Source organism: Rutilus rutilus, assembly GCF_951802725.1.
Source record: "Rutilus rutilus genome assembly, chromosome: 19".
NCBI classification, from domain to species: Eukaryota; Metazoa; Chordata; class Actinopteri; order Cypriniformes; family Leuciscidae; genus Rutilus; species Rutilus rutilus.
The window spans coordinates 16,009,664-16,023,176 of record NC_140232.1 but is presented as its reverse complement, the minus strand read 5'-3'; positions in this window follow the sequence as shown (position 1 = coordinate 16,023,176).

Here is a 13,513-nt window from a genome sequence, read left to right as displayed (position 1 = left end):
AAAGTTTTTTATAACTTATTGTTATACCCCTTTAAGACTTATTGGAAGCACTCTGGAAAATATTCAGTAAGTTTGCTAAGACCCCCATAGTGGTTGAGAATCACTGTTTAATGGAGTGCATAAAACAGTTTACACCAGATTAAACCAACTAAGACCAGCAAACTTAAGGCTGTTTTAAGCTTCTTTTTTTATGAGGTTTTAGGTAATGTGAAAAGAACAAATAAATCGATATGATTCCATATTTGAGGTATTTTACATTTTGAGAGAGAGAGATACATGTCTCTTTAGCGTTATGAGTTGTGCCGTACAAGTATCTGCCTCATCAGAGCTTCGGGTTCTCCCATAATCCCTCAGCTCACATATAAAGCTGTCACTGTGCTCGTGTTGGCAAAATCATAGCGTTTGAGCTTGGGTTATTTTTAGAGCTCTTATTATTTATTTACCCAGGGAACGGCAGAGAGCCAGAGTCACTTGACCCGAATTACTCCTTGCAATGGCTTCCTTCCTTAAAACACATCAAATGAGGCTGACATTTGCTGATCATGTTTGTCAGGGGGGGTTTCTCTGAAATATTGCTGGGTTTTAAACAGATGTTTAATGGAAGAGTGCAGTTTGTAGAGTGGTGTTATGGGACATAGAGATAGAAGAATAGTATTCTGCCTGACAGATAAAAATAGCTAATGTTCAACAGCATCATAGTTAAAACACACACATAATGGTGTGTGTGAGATAGAGAGATGTGTTATCTGGTGCTAGTACTATCTGGAAGTAGACATCATTAAGCAGCATCCCCTCTGTCCACAAAACCCCCGTTACACTCGGACACACACACACATGCACAAACACAGACATTTGCCAAATGGAGGTGAAAGGTTAGGAGGCCCTCCTCTGTGTGGCATAATAGTGGGCTCTTTTCAAGCCATGTGTGTGTGTGTCACGGTAGGATGTTATTTATTGGACATGCTTCAAATCTCATGGAGCCTGCTTACACTCACAGTTACTCTCATTGATCTTATTTAGTTCTAGTGAGCATGCCTCAGTGTGTGTGTGTGTGTGTGTGTGCGCGTGAAGAGGCGAGTCTCATTTTGCCAGGCCATTTCACAATTTCATTACCAGAGAGGCCTGAGGCAAGCACACTTATTCAGCATGATTTGACAGACTGTAGTTGGGGAAAAAATGTGTTGTCAGAGTTGTTTTTAAAGAGCCAGTGATGTAAAGAGCAATTCCTGGTGGTGCATTTGATTGGATGTGGTGTTAAACTGTGTGTTTATTATTTTACTACTACATTAGATATATTAAGGGAACATTCTGGGTTCAATATCAGCTAAGCATGTCTCTAACATGCTGTCAATTACCATGGAAAATTATTTTAACCTACGCCTCAAGCAAAAATTGAGTTCACACTCAATCACTCACAATGGAAGTATATGGCGCAAACCTTTAGACTTGGATAAACTTTGAATAAGGCAGGACTTGTACTACAATGCAAAAGTTTGGGGTCAGTAATAAAAAAAAGAAGAAATTAATACTTTTATTCAGCAAGGATGCATTAAATTGATCAAAAGAGACAAAGACATCATGTATAATGCTACAAAACATTTCTATTTAAATGTAAAAAAATGTATCACAGTTTCCACAAAAATATTAAGTTAACTGTTTTTAACATTGATAATAAGAAATGTTTCTTGAGCACCAAATCAGCATATTGATTTTTAAAGGATCATGTGACACTGAAGTCTGGAGCTTTGCCATCACGGGAATAAATTACACTTTAAAATATATAAAAATTGACAACGTATTTTAAATTGTAATTTGCCCTTTAAACTTCCATTTGTAAGTGTATTTTGTTATTTCCAATTGTAAACTTGATTTTGAATGTTTACAAAGACATGAATTGCATGGAAGTGCAACAGCTTATTCTGTTTTGGCTTTGCATTAAACTATTTTCGTTGTTGGAAAAACACTGAGAAAATATCTGGAAACATTGTGTCTAAAATGTTGTTTCATTTGAAAATCTTTTTTTTTTTTTTTAACTGCTATATAGAAGCAATCTCACTCTGCTGGTCTGAGGACCACAGCTGAATATCTAAAAGCTTTGATAACTGAAAGCTTAAACAGAGCTCACTTACATGCATACAGACACACATGTATTTTAAAGGTGCAGTATGTAATATTGACCGCCAGCGGTTGAAATAGGTACTGTAGTCCAAATTCAAAATATTGGAGTGAGTTGTTTCCCTACCCCATCCTCCTCTTCTGACTCGACGCTCACGTGGTTTGGGTGAACTAAACCACCCATAGTTTGGGTGAACTATCCCCTTAAAGGGATACTCCACTTTTTTTGGAAATAGGCTCATTTTACAACCCCCCCAGAGTTAAACAGTTGAGTTTTACCGTTTTCGAATCCATTCAGCCGATCTCCGGGTCTGGGGGTCCCACTTTTAGCATAGCTTAGCATAATGAATTGAACCGGACAAGACCATTAGCATCTCTCTCAAAAAAATGAACAAAGAGTTTCGATATTTTTCCTATTTAAAACTTGACTCTGCTGTAGTTACATCGTGTACTAAGACCGACGGAAAATGAAAAGTTGCGATTTTCTAGGCTGATATGGCTAGGAACTATATTCTCATTCCTGCGTAATAATCAAGAAACTTTGCTGCCGTACCATGGGTGAAGCAGGCTTAATGATATGACGCAGCGCATGCCGCCTGATAATAGGCTACTGAGCTGGGGACTATTATCAGGTGCTGAGAGTATAGTTCCTAGCCATATCAGCCTAGAAAATCGCAACTTTTCATTTTCCGTCGGTCTTAGTACACGATGTAACTACAGAAGAGTCAAGTTTTAAATAGGAAAAATATCGAAACTCTTTGTTCATGCTAATGGTCTTGTCCGGTTCAATTCATTATGCTAAGCTATGCTAAAAGTGGGACCCCCAGACCCGGAGATCGGCTGAATGGATTCGAAAACGGTAAAACTCAACTGTTTAACTCTGGGGGAGTTGTAAAATGAGCCTATTTCCAAAAAAAGTGGAGTATCCCTTTAAAGGGCTTAAGTCACAACAACACTTGCGGCTTGCGTCACTTCAGAGTTCCTACTGGTGGTGCGAATGCAACCAGGAAAATGGCCCTGGGGAACATTCAGTTCTCTAGGAACCACCCGGGTGGCTAGTTCCTATAACTAAGTTCCTATAACTATCCGATGTGAAAGCTCCTTGTAATATCTCCATGCTTTGTTTCGGTGTTGCCGTAGTTTCCACCACAGACCCGTCATGGTTCCAGGATCCAAAATGGTCTTCAGAACCATGTGGGGGTATTCTGCTCCGCAGTTATGGCCGGCAACCCTTAAGCTTGGAAGAGCCAGGACATTTTTTTTATATAACTCTGATTGTATTCGCGTGAAAGACGAATGTCACATACACCGAGGATGGCTTCAGGGTGAGTAAATCATGGGCTAATTTTCATTTTTGGGTGAACTATCCCTTTAAGCCGCAGTCACACTAGACTTTGAGCACACAAAATTTCTACAGGCACTGCAACGGTCATGAAATGACGTCACACTTTGCAGTGTCTTTTTTATAAACATAAATTAAACATAAAACAAACAATAATAAATCCAAAAAGTAAACAATTTACAATTTACTCCACTTCACTGCAAATAAATTTCTTTTAATTCAGCCAAGAGGTCAATCTGTGGCTCATCGATCTTCTGTTGGTCACATGTCTTTACATGATACGAATTCGAAGATCAGAGTTCACCAAACTTGAACTTTGGAGCACGCCGAAATGTGAAATGCGTTAATAGTGTTGACTTAGAATCTAAGGGCGTGAACAACTCCTGGTAGGACGTCACGGGTTGCCATCTCGTAATTATGGTTAAGACATGGCGTGAACCAGGGGCTGAGCCAGACATTGTAAACATTCGAGGCTTAGCCCAAATGTGGTTCGTCCAGTACATTTTAATTTGCTTTAACGGCTTTACTTTAACGGCTTTACTGACTTAAAAACTTTGTTGTAATATGCTGGAGTAAAGTTCATAGAATGATCAGTGTTTCTCACAGTGTTTCTATTTTTTGGTCCTGAGACTTCTATTATTGATTGCAATCAGAATGTGAAGAGAGTTTCAACCAGTATAACAAAAAGTGTTTATAAAACAATTTGCCTACTTTACCTTTAATATGCCTCTGGTCATAGATTGTAGCCCCGCCCCTTTTCAGTGCTGCACACCTTGTGTTCTGTCTTCCGGTTTGTATTTCCACAGCATGAAGGTAAGATCTTACAGAATTATGAATGAAATGCTCGTTTGTGTAAATCTTCCTGGTCTACTGACGTTTGTTATGACATCCGCTTAAATGCTCATGATAACTTGCGTGAACTCTATAAGTGAATCCACTTTACCAGCTAATTACTGTTCCACAGAGATGCCATAGAAATATACAGAGCTACTGCAAAAAAGGAACTTCAAACACAAAATTCTAAATATTCTGTGCGCTTGTTTTTTTTTTTTTTTTTTTTGTGCTTAAGGTCTATAGAGAGTTTTAGGTGGATACCGAGGCTTTTTAGGTCGGGTAGAATCTGCGATCTCTGACCCAGTTCATTTGCTGGCTGCAATGCACTGTGTTTTCCACCAACTGGCAACATGGGTAAATTGTAAATTGGCAGTGGGCGAGATCATGCAGACCAAAACAAAAACAGACATTCTGACACGGACTGCACATTTCAAAGTAGAATAAGTGGATGTAGAATTGTTTTTTGGAGAAACAAGTATATGAACTTAGCATGCTTACTACATATCTGCAGACATATTATGGTAGTCAAAAAATGACACAGCATCTAAAATTGGTTGTAATTCCACTCACAGATCTGTTGCAATAATGTTCCTCTAAGTTCCTCAAGGCTGTGTGTCTCAATACTGTGTAATCAGTGGAAAGGTCACGTCAGCTGTATGTTGCCAGTATGGGAAATGTCAAGGGGTTTTCATAGTTCCGCTCTATTTTGAGAATTATGGATGAAATGCTCGTTTGTGTAAATCTTCCTGCTCTACTGACGTCTACTACTCTCTCTTCCTTGCTTCTCCTGCTTGATTTCTCACTACTTCCTCTTTTGAATTGTATTTTTTTTTTACTAGTTGAATGTGTCTACAGATGCGTTTCTGTTTGTGAAGTGAGAGAGAATACTCTGTACTCCTATCACAAAACACACACAGCCTTGTCAAATGTTCACATAAATTTGAGAACAGGCTGGAGCTACATGACACTCACATCTCTGTTCACAGAGAAACCAGGATTATTGCTTCCTCGTTATGAGTAGAAGAATTCATTAACAGCACCTACTAATCTCTGTGTGTGCTGAATTCATTTCCGATTTATGTTCTGAAATGAATTCTCTCTCTTTATGGCCAAGTACAGCAGAGCAAATGAATTCTGCTGTTTGTCAGAGTACTAGTTCTACTAGTGCTGAAGACACCATGAAATCTTATTTACTTTCTTAATATATCATGTTCCTGCCTGGTGTTACTGTGCTCTAGCCTCTATTATAATGAATTAAATTTAATTACAAATGTTTGGCAGTGGCAATTCTGAGATATTTTCAAAGTCTCACAGTTGCAAGTATTTTATTTCACTATAAATAACTATATAGTAGCTATAAAAAAAAAAGAGTAATTTTGGGGGGGAATCTAACTACACTGTGCTGTATTTATTTGATTCACTAAAAATATCATTATTAGTCATTTGCTCTGTAATTGAACTACGCTGGTTGTTCTTTGTAATTTTTTATTTACTAAAAAGAACCAACTCAAGTTCAAAACCCGTCGGTTAGAGACTATACTTTCTGCTCTTCTAGACAAATTGTAGAATAGATTGCATCTTATGTTCTTGTGAACTTAAGATATGTTTTGAGAGCATCACAACCCTTCCTGCTGTACTATCTGATCATAACCGATTGTTGACCAAGTTTACTTACTGCTCACATGAAAGATATCCCAGATGGAAATTTAATATATCTATAATATAATTACAAGATATCAGGGGGTCGTATTCTCAAAACATCTTAAAGCTATAAGTAGCTTCTAATTAAAAAAAAACTCTTTATAACAATTTAGATAATGCAAATTAGAGATGCACTGTTTGCAATTTTCTTGGCCATTCCGATTTTTCTGTCTCTTGCAAGAGACGTACAAAGAACTTCAATATGCTTTCCCTAGTCCCTTCATGTTATGTAGGAACAGCATATAAAATGTTTAGTTTCAGAAGATTTTTGCCAATTATGCCAAGAACTATAATTTACAGCATATACAAACAAAAATCTACTTCAAAGCAAAATTTTATTCTCATAAAAAAGAAAATATAAAATAAGAACAAATAAACAAATTTCAAACAACAGCACAAATAAATGCAATAGAATAAAGTTTTTCAGGTGGGTATACAGTATATTCAGGTAAGAAATACTACAGAAATGTGTAAAATAACACTGGATAGTCTTCATTGTAAAAATTAAATACAGATTAATGCTTACAATTAGTTACAAAAGTTATTCAGTCTTTTTTGTGTGTGTTTAACAGAGCTATGAGGAGGTGGGTGTGTGTCATTTCGCTAGAGAGAAGAGAGCGAGAACGCTCAGCTGACGTTATTGCCTGTGCCGCTGACAACAAAACGGATCGATCGGTGCATCTATTAAAAATAATGGGCGTGTCAGTACTAATTTTAAGACATTTTTGGAGTATTTCACAAAGCATTTTAGTGCTAAAACCAGCTCCTAAATTTGTGAAAAGTTAGGGGTAGTCAAGAGAGGAGTCCCAAGTCACTGAGACCAAATCACAAACCATCCTAAAATGGCTGTTGCTGGCAATCTGTCCAAATACACTGTACACCATTAAGACAATAGATGATAGAGCCTTGGGTGCTGAGCCTTTTCTTTATAAATGCAATAAATATTTAGATTTATACATTTTAATCTGCGATGACATAACATGGAGAATAAAACATTGCAGTCAAGTTGAAAATAATGTCCTGTCATCAGCACCAATAGCCTTGTGGGAAGCTCGGGTGACCAAAGTTTGCATTCCGGCTCGTGGAGCTATCCCAATCCCCTCCCCCCTTTCACTCTTCCATTTCGCTTCCTGTCTACTCACTTTCCTATCATTATAAAAAGGCAAAAACTCCAAAAATAAATCTTTGAAAATAAATAAATAAATAAAAAAGAAAAGTTCAGGTAACTAGGGCAGAGCTGACAGTTCAGGGAGCCAGGGCAGAGTTGGCAGTGACCAGGGAGGAGCTGGCAAAGCAGGAGATCTCCAAGGCGGAGATGAAGCTCCAGACTAACTTTTTTTACTAGGAGCGCTGTAGCCCCTGACTGAAAATTGTAGGAGCGCAAGCAGAAAATTTAGGGGCACACCTTAAATCAGCTTGCAATGCAATTATTCAAATTTCCCCCAAAATAACTGTAATACTGACAAATCGTTTAATAATAAATAGACTTAACGTACAGATATTACAATGTGCAGTTTTATTTTAAGTTCACAGGCACCAGACTAACATCTGAGGGCAGCGGCACCGGAGCCACTGAGTTCTACAGAAAAAATATCTGGTAGCACTGGTAACACACTTTAGGGTGTAGATGAAATTAACTTGAATTATTATCATTCATAATGTCTTAATATTAATTAAAAAGCAAACCGAGTGAAAAAAAATGATATTAGGGAGTGAAAATAGCCAATAAGCTATTTTACAATGGTAATTTATTTATTTTATTATTTTTAAATAAGCCGCACGTCTTGTTGTGACTTATTTGATGGCGCTGAGGACGCCAGAGCACATATTGCTTCCATTCTCTGTCTTCATTAGTTTATGATCTGTTTAACAGTCCTGTCTAATACTTTTTAGATAGAACACTTGTACAAAGAAAGTAGACAATATGAAAAAATATTAGCGTTTGCTGTGTGGTTGATTCTCAATGTCACTATAGCTGAGCAGAAATACATAATCAACTTTCGCTTGGTCCCCTCAAAGTTGCGTTGGATTTTCTCCTTAGCATAACAGTTGAGAGGTCCATCCATCACTGTTTTCCATGTTCGTAGAGTTAGCTTGTGGAGTAAATATATAGGCTATAATCTGTATGTACATGGCTTTTTTTATTTTATGGCGGGTGCTAGTGTTTCTTGTGCATTCGGCCAATCAGCGTACACTTGTACACATGGGTAGTTCCTATTGTGCTGGGTTTGACCCTGCCTACTCTGAAGAAGGAACTAATTTAGTTCTCAGAACTAAAATTGTTCCTGCAGTGCAAACACGCCAAAAAGCAGGCACTTCCGCCATTAGTTCTAGTAACTATGAAAAGGTTCCTCCGGTGCGAAAGCCCCTATTGACAACCTCAACCTTCTTGGCCGTGACTGGGCAGACAGAGATAACAGACCACAGGTTAAAAATATAGGCCTATATATATTTATTTTTTTAAAGTTCACAAACAAACGCTTGTAAAAACTCTGGGACCACCTTACTCGGATGCGCTGAGGCCACCGGATTTGGGGGCGCTGGACTCGACCTGATCGCCACCCGTACCGACCTCAGAAGTGGATCAATCACAAGGAAATCCATGGTGACGTACTGAGTACTGAGCCAGGGTCCAATTTGAATTTCCCTCTGGCATCAGCTGTCTAAGATCATAGCCCAAACCACACCAAAAACAATACATAAGAGTTACGTCATCCCAAGAAACCATATGGCTACTTTAAGAACTCTGTAAAATCAGATCCAAAGCACGCACATCCAAAGCAAAATGTTGCTCAAATTGGGTGCTCAACAAGACAATTAATCAAAAAGGCAAAAAAGTCGGCACACCATGGCTCCAAAAATGTGATAAATTTAATGGTAGACTCACACACAGGTGGTAATGTTTCAAGCATGTTGGCTCTTCGTCAGACAATTAAAAGTTAAACACACCACGCCTTTATACTCACAGGTGACCCCCCGCATGACAATATATGACAATACCAGTTTGGTCAATTCTAATAAGCATCCAGTGCTGGGAGTTCTATCAGAACGTTGATCAAGAAAAAGTTCAAGGGCATCAAGCCAACCTTGGAATGGAACGTTAGTGTAGAGCGATTCAACATCCATAGTCACTAAAAGAACAGGAGAGTTAGGTAATGTCACAGAATTTATGAGTTCAATAAAATCCATAGTGTCTCTGATATAAGAGGGCAATGACGAGACCTCGAGGTTGAAGAAAGAAATCGACGAAAGCCGAAATCTTCTCAGTGAGTGAGCCGATTGCTGCCACTATAGGTCTCCCAGGGGGAATGTCTTTATATATTTTGTGGATTTTTGGAAGCGTATATAGAACAGGTGTAATAGGATGTTCAACACGCATTAAAATCAACTTCAGCTTTCGTCAGTAGACCCAACTCTAAAAGATAGTTTAATGAGTCATGAACCGATGCTTTGAATCAGGAGACAGGATTACCTTTCAACTTCTCGTAGAACTTAGTATTAGAGAGTTGTCTCCGAATCTCAGATTCATAATCCCGTCGATCTAATATTACTAATGCTCCGCCCTTATCAGCACTTTGAATCACTATAGTCCGATCTGTTTTAAGTGACTCTAATTCAGCACGTTGTGACTCCGTCAGGTTATGTGCCAATTTGTATTGTCTTTTACGTTTCAACAAAGATGTAACATCACGTTCAACAATTCTGCAGTAAGTGTCCAATGAAGGATTTCTATTTTTCGGAAGAACGAAAGTAGATTTACCTCTAAAAGTTTCAAAAGACGTTCCGCCATCGGTGGAAACGGACCTCTCGATGTCGGAGACTGAAACATCAGAAGCAAGGGCACCAGTCCGTGACAGAGTGTTATCGCGTCCACTGAAAAACTCTTGAAGTCTTAAATAACGAAAGAATTTTTGATTTTCCAAATCAATATGAGTGTCAAATTCATTACAGTGTGCAGTGGGAGAAAATTAAAGTCCTTTGTTCAGGGCGCTTAAGCCATCATCAGAGATAAATCTACTGGATAAGTTAAGGACATGTACCTCCTCTGCACCGTCCTACACACATATTGCGTTCTTGTTGGATACGGGTTTTTTTACTTTAAGAAATCTTCCACAAAAAAATCCATTGGGCTAGTGATGGGCGCTTTCGAAACACTGCTTTATGCAGCTTTGAAACCCTTACAAATCTTTTGTTTCAGAACAGTGATTTGAAGTGCGTATCAAACTGCCACATGATTTCAGTAAACAAGGCTTTGTTATGTCGTAATAGTTAAAAAATATTTCGATTGGTTCACCAGTGGGGTGTGATAATCTCTGTGAACCCATGAATCAAACTGATTCCCTGAAATCACCCCCCAGCGACGACCCAAGTGTCTATGGTTTTTACCTGGGCCCGTATGTATAAAACTTCTAAGAAATGCTCCTAAGATTAGTCTTAAGCTTTGACTTAGGTGTCAAAACATTCTTAGTAAAAAGTAGATCTTCTCTAATAGTAGGAGACTTTTATAAAGAAGTAAAAGCAACTTTCAGTAAAGTCTAAGACCGACTCTTAAGTGCTAACTGAAGTGGCACTTAAGTGTTGTGAACTAAGGACTACAATGATGTCAACCCAGAATGGCCACCCTCAACCACTGAATAAGCCAATGGTGAATAGGCCTCACCTGCAAGGGTGAGGTCACTGCAGCATGACACCAATCATTTAATGTAATTATAATAAAATCATTTAAGTAAGACACTGAAACTTTAATTTTAAAATTTTTTATTGCTTTGTGCAAAATTATCACAAAGTAGTTTAGATGGTAAATTATTAAATTTTCAATTTGTGGAATCCTTTTCTATTGACGGATGTCTCCTCATTTACAGTTGAGCAATGATGCGAACATGAGTTCCATCAATGGATCCAACAACTCAGGGAAGCTTGTAATCCTTGATTTTGCTGCCAGATTTGAAGATCAGTTGAAAAGTTAATGACCTCTTATACAGTAGTGGCCAAAATTGAAATTTGACAGATTCACCCTTTATTCAAATAGTATTTAAAATGTGTTAAAGATTTTGTAAGATTTGTGATAACACAATGAAACATGGCAAATTGTACAGACACAATTTTTAGCCAGGCTGTCATACAAAGGAATTATGAACACATGAAAAAACAAGAGGACCGTAAAATAATAATAACTGACTGTTGCAGTCAATGTATGATTTTTTTTTTTTTTCTGTGAACTTTTGACCTTTTTAGTTCTTCTAAAACCTGTAGCTGTAGTTTGCCTTTTTTCCCACTTAATATTCAACAATATTATTGATCTGCCTGCATTGACACCTTTGTCTGAGAACTGAACTGAGCTGGACGATGACATCACTGTTTTCTCCAGAGCGGCTGTATTGATAAATTAACTAAATTGATAACTAATGGTTTTAACCAGGGAAATTATCAACACTGAACTAACTTAAGCTGGACTATTTTCTTCTAGATCTGCTGTACAGCCAAAACTAACTTTGTTGCATTCTTTTCCTGTAATCAATGTAAAGCTGCTTTGAAACAATCTGCATAGTAAAAAGCGCTATAGAAATAAAGGTGACTTGACTTGAAATAGTTTTGTCAGATAAATACCCTCACTAAGTTTAGTGTTTTGTTCATCCCTCATATTTTAAAATATTTAATAAATATACAAATATTTCTCTCCTAAATTGATGGTTTAAGCAAACTTGTTGGGTCATTTAAAAAAAGAAAACTCTGCACATTACTTTTTGGCCACTACTGTATGTTTGGTGTGGTTAGTGTCACAATAGTGATATTTCAGACCCTACTTACTGTGGACTGATGAGCTCAAGTCATCACCGGTGCACTGCTGCATTTTTCCAGTCGCCAAAAATGTAATTATTACTTTCATTTCTGAAGTTAGAGCATTGATTTGTAGAGTGAGAGAAGCTATTAAATTCACCTTGATGATCAAACTTTAATCGTTTTATCAACTCAGTCATCATTTACCTCCAATACATTATATTTTTGTTGAAAAGTGGGCGGCCTCCTCCTCTCTGCTGCCATCTTGTAAGTCCTAACTAGGTTAGGATATCTCTCCAGCAGGAGCTGAGACCATGTCTTAACACTTAGGAACCTTTATGAATCACACTTATTCTTAAATTTAGGAATAAGAGTGAAATTATGTCATTCTTAGAATTTTGACAGACTTAAGACTAAAGTTTTACTCTTGAGTGGCTTTATACATACGGCCCCTGATATATGGTCAGTTTAGTTAATTTGTAGACATTTTAATGATACATTTTATAATTAAAAGGGGTACAAGTAGTTAAAAGTCTCTTTTAACTCATTTAACCCAACCTGGGCTGCGTTCAGCCCCGACAAAACGTTGCACAACGTTTCTTAAACAGAAACGGTGATGCGTTGAACACACTGTTCTGATGACGCAAGAGTTGCAACTATGGCAGCTGAGAAGGCCATTCTTTGTGTTCTTTGTAAATAATTTTCTGAGCCTGATGAAGTCGGTATAAATATGTGTTTAATACTACAAAATATGCCCGATGTTACAGTTACTGCACTTGCCGCCCAGAACAAAAGAGAACATCCCAATCGAGTGAAGGGATTGCTGAAACTGAAATGGAAGCACACATCTTACCTAATTCAGACTAAAACACATCTATTTAGCCTCACATACTGACTTTATTTGTAGTTCATACTGTTTTAATACCCTGTATTTTCTTTCTCATTTTTAGGAAAAGCACTTAATTACCATTGTTTATTTCTATACCAAATGTCATACACTTGCAATGAAGCTAAAAATATAAACAACTACATCATTATGTTGATATCCTATATTTTTACAATAAAACTTACGACAAACATGTCTTCTAATATCCTCAGTTGTTGCGTATACCGAGCTGCATCGAACACATTTGTAAATTACTTTCCTTGAACCCATTGTGCGAGTTCACTTTAATACCGCGTGCTTTATATACATGTTGCTGCTGATTGGACTGCAGTTCTGACACAACCACCAAACAAGAGAAAACGTATCTCAAACCCTGTTGCACACCGGTGCACGCCGTTTCCAGGAAACATGACGTTCATCCCGGACACCGTAGCAAAACGTTGCGCACCGTTTTGAACTTGAACATGCCCCTGTTTATAGCTGAGCCATCCATTGAACAAATAAAACAAGACCTGGAAATTGATTTAAAAACATTATACATACACTTGATATTTAATGGTATTAGATGATAAGTTAATTGCATTTAGAAGATTATACTTTCAGTAAAACATTTGCAATGGGTTTGTAAAAGCTTGTTCTTCTCCTTTTTGTGGTTCTTTTCCATGATTATATCCATACCTTAAGGTTTTTTAAGGTATTTTGTTCTGTCACGCACTGACTTGACTTTCTACGACAATGAGGCTTAACACAGATGAAAAATGAAATAACATTTAATAAACACTAGGAACCAAACAGATATACATACCAGCATGAAAGTTAACACAAGACAGAATGAAACAGATGAAGATGACAAGGGG